Consider the following 14,506-nt stretch of genomic DNA (forward strand, 5'->3'; position numbering starts at 1 on the left):
CAGGCAAGAATTCTGGAGTGGGTTGCCATTTCCTTCTCAAATGCAGGAAAGTGAAAAGTGAAAGTGAACTCGCTCAGTCGTGTCCGACTCTCAGTGACGCTATGGACTGCAGCCTTCCAGGCTCTTGTGTCCATGGGATTTTCCAGGCAAGAGTACTGGAGTGGGGTGCCATCGCCTTCTCTGAGTCAGGCTACTTGAGTTCAAAGTCTGGCTCTGCTACTTACTAGCTGTGTGACTTTGGACAAGCTACATAAACTTTCTATGCTTCAGTTTACTCTTCTGTAAAATAGGAATAATATTGGCACCTAACTCAGAGAGGTATTATGAACATTAAAAAAATAAATATATGTAAATCACTTGGGACAATTCTTGGGACATAGTAAATATTAAATGTATTAGTCATTATTACAGTTAAGATTAAATATGAATCATTTGGTAACAGTGCAGCATATATTTACATGTATTTGGAAAATATGTTGACACTGTTATTTAGATCTCAAGCAAGGAAGTAAAATAGTTTATTCATTATGGCCTCTGGAGAAGAGTCTATGGCTTCGAATGAAAGGATTTATCTGGTTTGTGTTAATCAATAAAAAGTAGCTGAAAGTCACCTTTAGTACTTCTCTTCAAAGTAACTAATCTTTTGGTTCCATGGGGCCTTGAATCAATGGTTGCAGATCAATATTTTCTGTATACAATTATTGTTTCCTTTCACCTTCTACACGATGGGCTGAAAATCAGCACACTGTAGACTGAGAAAATCAATGGGGTACATTTGTGATTTAGAGAACACTGGATAGGAGATGTATGTCTTTTTGGAAAACACATACAAAGGAAATTATGTAAGCACTTTCTCAGAGGAATCCTAGGTAATTACTGGGTGAATTTGTGATCCAACAGGTTTCTCCTCAATTACACCTAGAGAACACATCAATTCATTTACCTTGTGGTAAACAATCTACCTCAGGCATCCAAATAAAGACACCAAGATTGTCCCTTTTAGAGTAATTGGCTCTGGTGGACCCAAACTCAGGATTTACAAATGGTTTCTCATTTCTGGCCCATTTGGTCTTGATTTTTAGGGGCAATTACTACTTACTGCTTTGCAGGGAATCTTATTTTCAGCAGTCTCAAGGAAACACGTTTGAATGGTTTGAGCTTTCTGTGTTAGTGGAACCAGATGAATTGCTATCAAAAGCTAATCCATGTAGTGAATTATGTCTTTTTAACAACATGTACTCCCTCTGGGGCAATTAAAAAAGCTGTGCCATGGTTTTAAAGTCAGGACCTCCAGAGTGTTGGTTGGCCCTTGTACTGGGAGTTAGCTCTGCAATAGCTTTCAAGAAATAAACGCATTTCTGTGGTTTGGATGGGGAATGGACTTTAGTGTTGTACTCTGAATCTCCGCATGCTGTTTACTGGTGCAGTCTGTGGTGGGATAGACATGCTATGAGTTTTTCTCACGTGGATGACCACTTCTTTCAAACAGGAAAAAGGCTGAGAGGAAGAATTTGTATTTTTATTTTATGAATCTACTAGAATGTTCACAATGGGTTGATTATATTATTATTTGCAAAATAGATTCACACAATTAAGATAGAAAACTTATCCTTCATTGTGTTATTATCAGCTAGCATCTGAGCTAGTTCAAGCTCTGCCACATTCTAGTCAAGACATTGGCAACTCATCCATTCAGTCATTTTTGTGCAAATACACCACATGTCAAGCGGCAACTAGGTTCTGGGGATATAGTAGGGAACAAAATTAAATCTATTCCTTTATGAATCTTATCTAACTGGGAAAAGTGGTTTGCTCTAATCTTGTCAGGATGCCATAATGACATACCATGAACTGGGTGGTTTCAACAACAGAAACTTACGTTTTCACAGTTCTGGAAGCTAGGAAGTTCAAAATCAAGGGGTGGGCAGAGTCAGTTCCTGGCAAAGCCCTCTTTCTGACTTTCAGATGATTGCCTTCTAGCTATGTCCTCACAGGGCAGAGAAAGAGGAGGCCAGCTCTCAGTTCTCTCTTCTTATAAGAATGTTAATCTTATAAGAGAGTGAGACCTCACTCTCATGACCTCATCTAACCCTGATTACCTCTCAAAGGATCTGTCTACTTTGGGGGTCAGGGCTTCAACATAGGAACTTAGACACAATGCAGTTCACAGTAGCGAAATAGAATACCACATAAATACATAATAGTCTGATGGGGATATACACCAAGGGCAGAGCTTATGGGGTTGCTGCTTTATGTAAGGTGGTCAGGATGAACCTTTGTGATAAAAAAAACTCTTGACTACTCTGAGTGAAATGGAGTCATTGTAGAATTCTGAGCAGAGAAGTGATGTGATCTAATGTATGTTGTATGCTTTAGACGCAGCCCTCTGCATATTGTACTGTAAATAGATTTGGGATGGAATAGGAGATAACTGCAGTAATTTAGATTGGTGCTTACACAGGGTTACAGAGGTGGAGGTGATGAGATGTGGACAGATTCTTCTTGAGCATAGAGCTGATAGGATTTGGTGTGCATGGACTTTGGCATGAGGGAAAATAAAAAATGACTGTTGATATAAGCAACTGAAAAAGTAGAGTTGTTATTTATTGGGAAGTGGGAGGCTGAGGGATAACTTTTCTTGGGGGTAATCAAGAGTTTGGTTGGGCCTACTAGACATGTGAACAGAGAAGAGGGCATTGGGGTACATGAATTATGAGTGTTGGGGCATCTGAACTGGAGATGCATATTTGGGAGTCATCGGTACACAGATATCATTTAAAGTTATAAGATCGGATGAGATGAGCAAGGAGATCCCAGGACAGATCTCTGGGAAACGAAGAGGAAGTATCAAAAAAGACTGAGAAAGATAAACTAGGTAAAAGATGAGCCAAAAGAAAGTGCTATTTCAGAAATCAGGGGAAGAAAGTATTTTGAAAAGAAGGAAATAGCCAACTGTGTCTAATGCTGAAAGTTTTAGTAGAGGAAAAAGTGAAGTTCTGTATACTAGGTTGTCCATTCCCAACTCTGCACCATGTAAAGCTAGAACTACATTTCTCCAAATCCCTTTCCCTGTAAGGAGAGAGCTGGGCAAGAGAGAAACTTGTATAAACATCTCAAATGTGAAAGCAAGAGCCATTATTCACAGGAAATCGGGGGCGACTCGGGATGGCTCAGCAGGTTTCTCTAGAGCTCCCCCTGCTGGTTGTGATGGCCACAAGCCCTCAGGCTTCCCCCTGTGTGTAGCTCTGCCACTTCTCTACTATCGCTTTAGTTTGTCAAGGTTGTTAGTCACTCTTTTTCTTCTTTTTCAGCTGCAGACTTTAATTCCTATGAAAAACTCCTTACTTCTTAAAACTTGTAGTGGCTCTGTTCTCTGACCAAACCCAGACTGATAAATCCTGCTTGGATCTTTATGGAGTCACTTCAAATATGTTAGCTACTTCTTGGGACTAATTAAAAAGGCACTGCGGCCCCTGAAGGGCTTTTGTAAATTCTTCTTTTATGTTGCTCCCAGAAATCCTGAAATGGGTCAAGGAAGAGCATTAATTAAGTAAACCTGAAGGCTACATACACAATAATTTCTGTTGGAGGAAGAGGTCTCCCTGCCCTGGAGAATTCACTCATTTCCCTCGACTCTTCTGTGCTGGACCTGCCAGCAGCATGCCCTGAATTTGATTTGAGCATCTCCTCACTGTCAAGTAAATGCCTGAAAAGTTTAGGTTCCTCTTCTCATTAATATCATATATTTTTTTTCTATCAGAAAGTTAAAGCACACTTGACTATTAAATCTCCTTTGTGCTGTTCAAACACAGTACAGAAAGTGAATTTTCCTTCCTCTCATCAGCATGATAAATCACAAAGTCCCACTATGATATTATGATTTATAAGAAATGTATATTTGGTTATTCAGATAAATATATTTTTCATACATATTTGATCTTCCTCCACAGCTCCCCAAACCCTTGGGATTTCCTAAGAATTGAGAGTAATAAAAGTATCTTTTGTTATGTGAATGAAGTGACCTCTGGCAGTACCTGAGAATGGAGGCTATTTGCCGTGGATCTTCCCCACCCAGGGATTGAACCGAACTCATGTTCCCTGTGTCTCCTGCACTGGCAGGCAGATTCTTTACCACTATGCCACCTGGGAAGCCCTAGTCCCTCACTAAGTGACATATTGTTTTAAAATATTTTCCTATTAAATACAATACTAGAATGAATGATCTTTGTATCATTTGGAAAGACAATACATTTATTTTGCATTTCAAACTGAAGGAATTCAACATAGAACACTGGTTAGAAAGGTCTTAGAAAGATTGGAATAGCAAAAGTTAGAAAATTTAGAGGACTCTGGAAAAAATGGAAGATAGTGTGACAAGCTGAGATCAGCAGGCACCTGAATATCCCTGGAGTTGAGACCCACACCAGCAGCTGTTCTGTTGGAGACTGCTGCTGACCAATTGCTGCTGAGTCTGTGCACCTAGGTCAGCACTGAAATGGCTGAAAAGATGCTTCTTAGGGTACTAAGTTTGGAATTCTGCTGCCATGACAGTATCTGTCAGCCACCAGCAGTAACTACCACATTGCCAGAGCCAGAAGTAGAAAGTTTGCCTTTTTTTCTCTGACCTTCTCAGTACCGTCCAGAGTCTCTTACTGACAGAACCAAATGGGAAGCCAGAAAATGCAGTTTGCACACTACCAGTCTCAGGAACACAGAACATATTGTAGAAGGTGGGTGAGGGTCTGAGAATAACTAGCACAGTCTACGCCTTAGAATTCTCAGCTCTCACAAAGGTCCTTCTACCCCAAATTGCCTTCTGTAAATAAATTTATAGGACAAATTCCTCAAGTGGAATTGTCCAGCCAATGGGAAACATACTTTGAAAATCTGAAAGATAGAACAAAATTACTCTCCTTAGAGGAGTATTTGAGAGTACTGGTTTTTCCATGCCCTTACCAAATCCATGTACCTGCCCATTTGGAAGAACTGGTCAATCTCTAAATCCATATCAATCATACACCAAAGCCTTTGTTCTCAGGAAATACCATGCTTATCACCCATAAGAAAATCATTCTTAAAAATGCCTGAAATCCACCTAATTAGAGACTTGTGGTTAATAATACGAAAATAAATACACACCTGGAAGGGTCAAGGCTATCTATCATTCATTCACACAGTCCTTTCAATTAGATCAACAGCTTGCTATCTTAAATGGAGGTGGGAAGACCAGAAAGGTATTCATATACATGGCTAAAAGGTTTTACAACCAATTTCCAATGTATGGGAAAGGAGTTCCCACCCCAGCAAGCAGTTCTCTGACAGCAGCTGAGTGTCCTACAATTCAGTTCGATTCTGACACTATCATCTGGGAGGTAGAGTCAGATCCAACAGCCTAAGGGCTTAGTCTTACAAGATGGCACTCTCCCCTGCCCCCTCTTCCTTAACAATTCCCCTTTGGATGCAAGTGGCAACTCTGGATTGTCACCTGTGCTTCTGACAGACTAGCTACAGATCCAAGGTTCCAGTGGTCATCCCCACCACCGCCCCCCTCACCCCCCCACCCGGAGCCAATTTATTTGCTGGAGTGGCCCTCCGAATTCAGAGAACATTTCACTTACTAGATATGGAAGAGATCCATAGGGTGAGGTGTGGGGAAATGTCTTGGATCTTCCATGCCCTCTCCAGGAGTGCTACTCTTCCCAATAACTAGGTGTACACCAATGCCAAAGCTCTCCAAATCCTGTCTTTTCTGTTTTTGTTTTTGTTTTTTTTTAAATGGAGGCTTTATTACAATACATAAGCATGATTGATTGAATTTAATCTCTAGCCCCTCCCCCTTCCTGAAGGTCTCATAGTGGGACTGAAAGTTCCAACTCTCTGATCACCTGGCTTGTTCTCTAGGCAACCAGTCTCCATCCTTAGGTGGGGTCCTATGCTGTGCTGCACTAAATCACTCAGTTGAGTCCTACTCTTTGCGACCCTGAACTGTAGCCCAGCAGGCCCCTCTGTACATGGGATTCTCCTGGCAAGAATACTGGAGTGGGTTGCCATGCCCTTCTCCAGGGGATCTTCCCAACCTCTAAAGTCTCCTGGCAGGCAGGCTCCTTATCACTAGCACCACCTAGGAAGCTCTAGGTGGGGTCCAAAAGCCACCTAATTAACACAAGAGACACCTTAATCCCCCTCACCTCTTAGGAAATTACAAGGTTTTTAGAAGCTCTAAAGTGCCAGAAAGGGGAATGAAGACCAATATATTATCTTATTATAAATCACAATATCACATTTGTCTAGGACTGATTCTGCAGTGACTGGAAGTGGGGAGTAATTCTGTAGAGCTGGATGGGAGGCTGGATGTCATCTAATCAAAAGCTTTATTGTGCCGATGAAGAAAGAGGCCTGGAGAGGTGAAATCACTGGTGAACAGAAGCATAGTTGGAGCCAAAGGAGGCTGGGGAGGACTGGACTCCATGTAGATGGATGAAGCATGTCATGTGTTTAGGGAACCAACACATATTTTCTAGTGGAAGATGAAATATTTAACAAAAATATTTATTATTCATTGTGAGAAAAATAAAGACTGTTGGATTTAGTTTATGACTTAGTATTGTTTTAATTTTTAATTACATATTGGTGAAGGGGTAACATTCGCTATTTATGGTCTCGGTAGGTCTTATTTCAGTCTGAAATATAGGTCTCTTGAGTCCTAATTCCTTGTTCCTCCACCATGTTCCTCCTCAATGTGCTGTCTCTGAGCATCACTAGAAACGATAATCTACCAGAAAAAATGACATTTCTAGCACTTCTGTATTTATTTTGATCTTAAGTGAAATGAGCCATGAAATCCATGCATCATCTATAATTTATTTAAAACAAAGTTTCAGAATTCTAAACATTCAGTTGGATTAAAAACATCATATATTTCAAAAATGAAATTATAAACCTAGAAACCCTCAAGTAACATATACATTTATGAAAATAAATAGGCATTATAATAGTATAAATTATTAAAAGATGAAATATATAAAATAATGCCTTATTTAAATGGGCTTTTAGAAAAGGAAGAAAATTAAATTAGCCACAAAATAGAAAATCAAGTATCTAGTGTAATATATAGTTCTTTTAAGAAGTACCAGCTTAAAAGAAATGAGGTCAACAGTATCATTATTCAGTTGCAAGTCTGTGTTTATACAAATTTCTCCAGCTGCTGCTGCTGCTCTTTCATGATTCTGTACATGTCAGAAGTGGAGAAGCAAGCTGGAAGCTAAACCCAGACATTTACTTCTTTTGACTCTTTTATCTTCAAATAATCCCATCTCTTTGAGGAGTACTTTTTGAAAATTTTTGAGAGTGACAATCTTTTTGTTATGGTGAGCTACAATATTTTGTTTGGAAGAAAGCATTTCGGGCTTGTCTTTGTCTTTCTTAGTGTCTTGGAGTCACTGTTTTGGAGGGATCTTTATCAGTTTCAGTACTGACAGATTCAGATTTCACTTGTTTAGAAAATCTTTGAATTGGAAGACTAATTCTTTCTGTGGAAACTTTGCAATTGCACATTTGCTTGCTTATCGCACCCTTTTGGGTGTGGTCTTGCCCAGGTTTTAAAGACAAGCACAGATATGTCTTGTGGCACAAACTGAACAACTGAGTCGCTGGATTTTTGAATAAGTAAAGGATTCAGATTTCATATTTTTTCAAATATTGGAACGATATCATCCAGAACTAAATGCGCATTTTAGTACTTAAAAATAGCATAATAATAATAATAGATCCTGCAAATGGCATCACAGTGCCACTTTTTGATCCTTTTCCTGCCCCTTTTTAGCTTTCTGTTTCCTGGGCTTGTGATTCTGGTTTGTATAATCAGGTATTAATGTCAAGTGCATGATAAACTATGCAGACTTGTGAGTTGGCTTGAGAACTTACCCACTTTTTTAGTTCTTTGAGGAGGTACTTTCTTACCTTCAAGCAACTGCCATAAAAATGGACGTTTGCAATATAGTATGTCTATTACCTAATTTAATTGCAGTTCTTATCTATATTATAACAAAAAAGGTTTAACAGAAAGTTAGTAAACAAGAATGAGAACTCTAAGTTGCAACACCCAAATTGATAGCCCTCACTGGAAGCTTATTTGAGTGGGCGTATTCTCCTAAGTGCTCTTTGATAAAACACATGAAGCCAGCCAGGCACATTGCATAAACATGGCCTTGGCTGTGAACAAACTGCACGTACAAGGGATGATATTCCCTAGTCACACCCATGCTGGTGTACCTTTTCTTGAGTTTCCTGTTTTCTAAGTGATGTGTGAAATTGCTTTATTTAAAGTAAAAAATAGTCAACTAGCAGCGACTTAGCAGCAGCAGCAGCAGCAGCTTCTTATGGCTCAATCTATAATTTGTTTCATGAATACTATTTTTAGCATCTCGTTCTCTCCCAGTATTTTGGGTAATATTTATAATAAAAATAAAAATTGTTTATCTCTTACTGTCACTCCCATCTCAAGTTATAGGAATAGAAATTTAATTAATAAAAGTCAACATCTGGAATTAGATGTTGGCAGGAGGTGTCAAAAGAGGCTGCCTTTGTGTGGAGGATTCTGCTGTGTTCCCAATCTAGAATTTTACAGCTGGCTATACATTAGGTACGGAGAAGGCAATGGCACCCCACTCCAGTACTCTTGCCTGGAAAATCCCACGGATGGCGGAGCCTGGTAGGCTGCAGTCCATGGGGTCGCTAAGAGTCGGACACGACTGAGCGACTTCCCTTTCATTTTTCACTTTCATGCACTGGAGAAGGAAATGGCAACCCACTCCAGTGTTCTTGCCTGGAGAATCCCAGGGACGGGGGAGCCTGGTGGGCTTCCATCTATGGGGTAGCACAGAGTCAGACACGACTGAAGTGACTTAGCAGCAGCAGCAGCAGCAGCATACATTAGGTAAGGGTTTCAAGACATTTGTGGCTGTTTTTGACATCCTGTTTACCATTTTCCCCAGTCATATTACACAAGCCCCAAATCATCCAAGTTAGAGACCAATATCTAGTCCTATCTGGGGCATATTTCATCTGGAGAAGGAAATGGCAACCCACTCCAGTATTCTTGCCTAAGAATCCCATGAACAGAGGAGCCTGGCGGGCTACAGTCCACGGGGTCTCAAGAGTCGTACACGACTTAGTGGCTAAACCACCACCACCGCCGCCACCACTGGGACATATTCATCTATAGTTGAAAAAAATCCCATGTACCACTGTTAGGTCTGAAAATAGGCTTCATTAAAAGAGAATTACATTCTGAGTCCAGTAAGAAAAGAGCAGTAAACTCGGTGCAAAATTTCACATGGAACTCTGCTCAATGTTATGTGGCAGTCTGGATGGAAGGAATCTGGGAGAGAATGGATACAAATATATGTATGGCTAAGTCCCTTAGCTGTTCACCTGAAATTATCCCAATATTGTTAATCGGCTATACTCCAGTACAAAATTTAAAAGTTAAAAAAATTTCAGCAATTTTAAGGAAGGAATAATAGTTTTGAAATATTCTTTAAATTCTAATATGTTATTTTAAAAATATATATCTTAGTAACTCAAAAGGTGCTTTTTTAAAAAATTTTATTTTATTTTTAAACTTTACATAATTGTATTAGTTTTGCCAAATATCAAAATGAATCCGCCACAGGTATACATGTGTTCCCCATCCTGAACCCTCCTCCCTCCTCCCTCCCCATACCATCCCTCTGGGTCGTCCCAGTGCACTAGCCCCAAGCATCCAGTATCGTGCATCGAACCTGGACTGGCAACTCGTTTCTTACATATTTTACATGTTTCAATGTCATTCTCCCAAATCTTCCCACCCTCTCCTTCTCCCACAGAGTCCATAAGACTGTTCTGTACATCAGTGTCTCTTTTGCATTGTTTGAATACATTTTTCCCTCTGCAATATTTCCCTTTGTGTGTGGCATTAACTTTGTAGTATTTAAAATAAAGGCAAGAACTGTAATTAAGTTCTGATGCTTTATTAAAAAATGTATGCTGTGGTTCTATGACATGCATAAATATAAACTAGGTTTTAAACTTCAAATCTCATTTTTGTCTGAGACCCTTATCTAGAATATCAAACAAAAATAAAATGATAGTAAATAATAAAAAATTCAACGACAAATAAATGTCATGTATTCGTTTATATTAGAGAAAATTTCTTTCCAGAACGTAGTCACAGTGCCATTGGAAGAAACACTTTCAGGACACAGCAGTCATTTCTTCCCGGTGTCAGGTCTTCGCCCAGACAGACAGCAGATGGCGCTGCGCTTCCCCTTTTGTCTGCCTTTAGGGATGGGCTGCTGCTGCTGCTAAGTCGCTTTAGTCGTGTCCCAACGGCAGCCCACCAGGCTCCCCTGTCCCTGGGATTCTCCAGGCAAGAACACTGGAGTGGGTTGCCATTTCCTTCTCCAATGCATGAAAGTGAAAAGTGAAAGTGAAGTCGCTCAGTCATGTCCAACTCCCAGCGACCCCATGGACTGCAGCCCACCAGGCAGAGCTGAGCTGAAGATGGTAAACATATTCAGAATTGGGTGAACAAATGAAACTACGCATTCAGCATCATAATTCACCTCACTTTGTACTGATCTGTGTGCTCAAGGACATACTTTTCGTTATCTTTGATCTAGGGGGCTTAATGCATTGCATTAACAGGGCTCATTACCGCTAAAAGAACTGGCTGCTTGTTAGGAGAAAGGACCCGATTGTTGAGGTGGGAGATTGAAAGTCTGTTCTCAGCAACACCCAAGGAACACCAAGAAAAGGATGTTGTCTTCTTCCTTGTCACCAATTTGCATTTGTTAAGGGTCCCTTGGTGCTTTGTGGTCAGCTGCCAAGTTGTGACTTGTAACTTTGAGAAGTTTGTGGTCACCCATAGACATTTAGTCAAAATAATTTTCTGCCCATTGATACTAAACAACCAGCTTCGTTTTGCACTGTTCTAGCATTACTGTGCTGCTGTTGCTGCTGTTAAGTCGCTTTAGTCGTGTCCAAATCTGTGTGACCCCATAGACGGCAGCCCACCAGGCTCCCCCATCCCTGGGATTCTCCAGGCAAGAACACTGGAGTGGGTTGCCATTTCCTTCTCTAATGCATGAAAGTGAAAAGTGAAAGTGAAGTTGCTCAGTCGTATCCGACTCTTAGCGACTCCATGGACTGCAGCCTACCAGGCTCCTCCGTCCATAAGATTTTCCAGGCAAGAGTACTGGAGTGGGGTGCCATTGCCTTCTCCGATTACTGTGCTAATTGCAACTAATGCTCATCAGCAATCTCTCCTCTCTTCAGTCTTTTGGTCTCTGTCTATTTCTTCTTCTGAGTCTGTTTCTTTAGTTAAATTGCACTTATTGACCTTGGCAAACAAGTATGATTAGCTGTATTTCCTTAAATAATTGAATAAAAATGCCTTTTGTGGGAAAATGATAACAGTTCAGTATCATAATCATGTGATTTTCAGCTAGGTAAGATCGTAAGAGATTATTTCACCTAACTGGCTAAATAATATGGTGAGAAAGTGATGCTTAGACGTGTACAAGGGTTCTCTCAAGTGCCTGTAGACTCAGAGTGAGAACTTTGCCCCATGGTTCTTAAGCAGTCTAACAAGCCACTTTACATTACGCTCTATTGCGTTTTAAAACAGGTTCAGATCAGAAATGTCAAAGTTAATTTCTGTCGCTGACACTGATCACGGATGGGTTTTGGCAGGTCACATTCATCACACACAGCCTGCATGCAAAGCTACAGCCAACGGTCAGCTCTTTGCTCCTGCTCCCTTTGCAGGTGCCTAGGCTGCCGAGAGCCCCATTGTACTGGCATTTATCAGTGGTCTTCTTTAGGCTATCAGGTTGTTGGGAACAGGCTTTTCATCTCACTTCTGTTTGTCTCATTCCCTGTGACTTGCATAGTGCCTGACACCTCTTAAGGATTCAAATAGGCTGGTTGAGTAAAGAATGAAATTTTTGTGGAGACCCTGAAAATGGCAAACTCGAGGGCTATGAGAAAACCTCCTCCAGCTCTGAACATAGAGACATGCTGGATTGGATGTAAGAGAAATCCTTAACTATAGCTGAGCCTGAAATCAAGAACACAAACCCTCAAATACTAAAAATAAGCAAAGCCAAAAGTCTGCAGAGACAGCAGAACAGGACGTGTTGGAGATATATTCAACTAGATGGATATTAAGTGAGTTTATATGCATAGACTCTTTGATGACAAGGAACGATTAAACTGAGCTACTTTTTATACAATGAGGAAAGGCCCTGACACCTGGGTGTAAAAACTTGCCTAATAATTGTGTGCTTTCCCTTTCTTTTGTATGTCTCCAAAGAGCCATACTAGTTGTTTAATGTCATACACTTAGGATAGTAATTGGTGTTAGAGACAATCCATCATGTAGTAAAGACAGGGAAACCCAAGTGGCACTTTAAATGACTGAGGTCTGCATAGGAAACAAGGAAAAGCACATGCTAGCCAACAGTCTGCCTAATAAACTGTCTCATTCCACACAAAGGTTGCTCTTTTTTTTCTTTTTTTAGTTTTATTTATTTATTTTTTACTTTACAATATTGTATTGGTTTTGCCATACATTGACATGAATCCGCCATGGGTGAAAGGCTGCTCTTATAACTTAAATATGTGATTTTTCTGGATATTTGGCATCTTATTTTCCTTTTATTCACAGGTAGGGAAAAATTTGCAATCACAAAATAAGATTTGCAAGGAATTTAATATATTTTCATTAAAAAAAGTCAACACAAAACTTGGAAGCAACCAAGATATCCTTTAGTAGGTGAACAGATAAATAAACTGTGGTACGTCCAGACAATGGAATATTGCTCAGTGCTAAAAAGAAGTGATCCTATCAAGCCCAAAAAAGACTTGGAGGAAACTTAAATGAATATCACTAAGTTAAAGAAGACGATCTGTAAAGACTACATACTATAGTCCTCTGGACAGTGAGGAGATCAAACCAATCAATTTTAAAGGAAATCAACACTGAATGTTCATTGGAAGAACTGATGTTGCAGCTGAAGCTCCAATACTTTGGTCACCTATGTGAAGAGCCGACTCATTGTCAAAGACCCTGATGCTGGGAAAGTTTGAAGGCAGGAGGAGAAGAGGGCAGCAGAGGATGTCTCATCAGGGCAGCAGAGGATTAGATAGCATCACTGACTCAATGGACATGAATTTGAGCAAACTCTGGGAGATGGTGAAGGACAAGGAAGCCTGGGGTGCTGGAGTCCACGGGGTCACAAAGAGTTGGACATGACTTAGAGACTGAATGACAATACAACAAATATGACGTTCTGGAAAAGATGGAAGTATAGAGACAGTAAATAGATCAGTGGTTGTCAAGGATTATGGGTGGAAGGGTAGATGAGAAGGCAGAGTACAGAGAATTTTTAGGGTCGTAAAAATACTCTGCAGGATACCATAATGGTGAATACATGTCATTATACATCTGTCCCAAGAATGCACAGCACCTTATGGTAACTGTGGACTTCGGGTAATTATGATGTGTCCATGTAGTTTCATCCATTGTAACAAATGTACCACCCTGGTGGAGGATGTAGATAAGTAGGGAGGCGATACATGTGTAGGGGTGGGTGTGTGTGTGTGAAATCTTTATACCTTCCTGGTAATTCTGCTGTGAACTTTAAACTGCTCTAAGTTCCCTTAATTTAAAAACAAATAGTCAACATGAACATGACTGTGCAACCTCATTTCCCACAGTGAGCAAAAAACTTATTTATAGTTATTATTGGGGCTTCTTCCAACTCCTTTGCATTGTGTGAGGACCCAGGAAGCTTGGGGGTGCCTAGCTTTCCAGGAAGGACCATGCATAATCAGTCCAGTGTGCTCACAGCTGGCAATTGCCCTGTCCAGGCCATGTGCCTTGAAGGCAGGCAGCTCTGAGGCTTCTGGACCAGGCCCGGGCACAAGAACCTTGCTCATGTCTGAGTGCTACACTCCGAGAGGCCTGACCTGCCTGAGTCTTAACCACTTGATCCCCTCTTTCCCTGTAGAGCAAATGCAGAGAGAAAAAACACAATGTATTATCATAAAATATTATCTTGCCCCAGCACAAGTTAGGGGTAAGCTCATCTCTTCTATCTCCCCCATCTCCGGGATGTTGACAAGATTGGATGAGGTGGGGTCTGTGAAAGCACTTTCACAACAGTACGATGCTGAACAGTGGAGGAGCTGCAGCTCTGGGAAAGGTGCCATGAGGGCCAGATACTGTCCCTCGCTTGGGTTTTCCTCCAATGTCTAACACATGGTTATTTCCTTGGGGAACACGAGGAGAACTAGTCAGGTTCATCTGTACTTAGGAGTTTGTTGTCCCCAGATACAAACCTTCAAGTCTTAGAATCATGTTCAGTAAGATGAGATGCTCCATGAAAGCCTCTGAGGACCGAGATGAAAAGTGAACAGCTTGGTCCCACCTTCAATCATGTTCTGCTTCCGCTGTGTGTTT

The sequence above is a fragment of the Bos taurus genome, chromosome 5 (genome assembly GCF_002263795.3).
Source record: "Bos taurus isolate L1 Dominette 01449 registration number 42190680 breed Hereford chromosome 5, ARS-UCD2.0, whole genome shotgun sequence".
NCBI lineage: Eukaryota > Metazoa > Chordata > Mammalia > Artiodactyla > Bovidae > Bos > Bos taurus.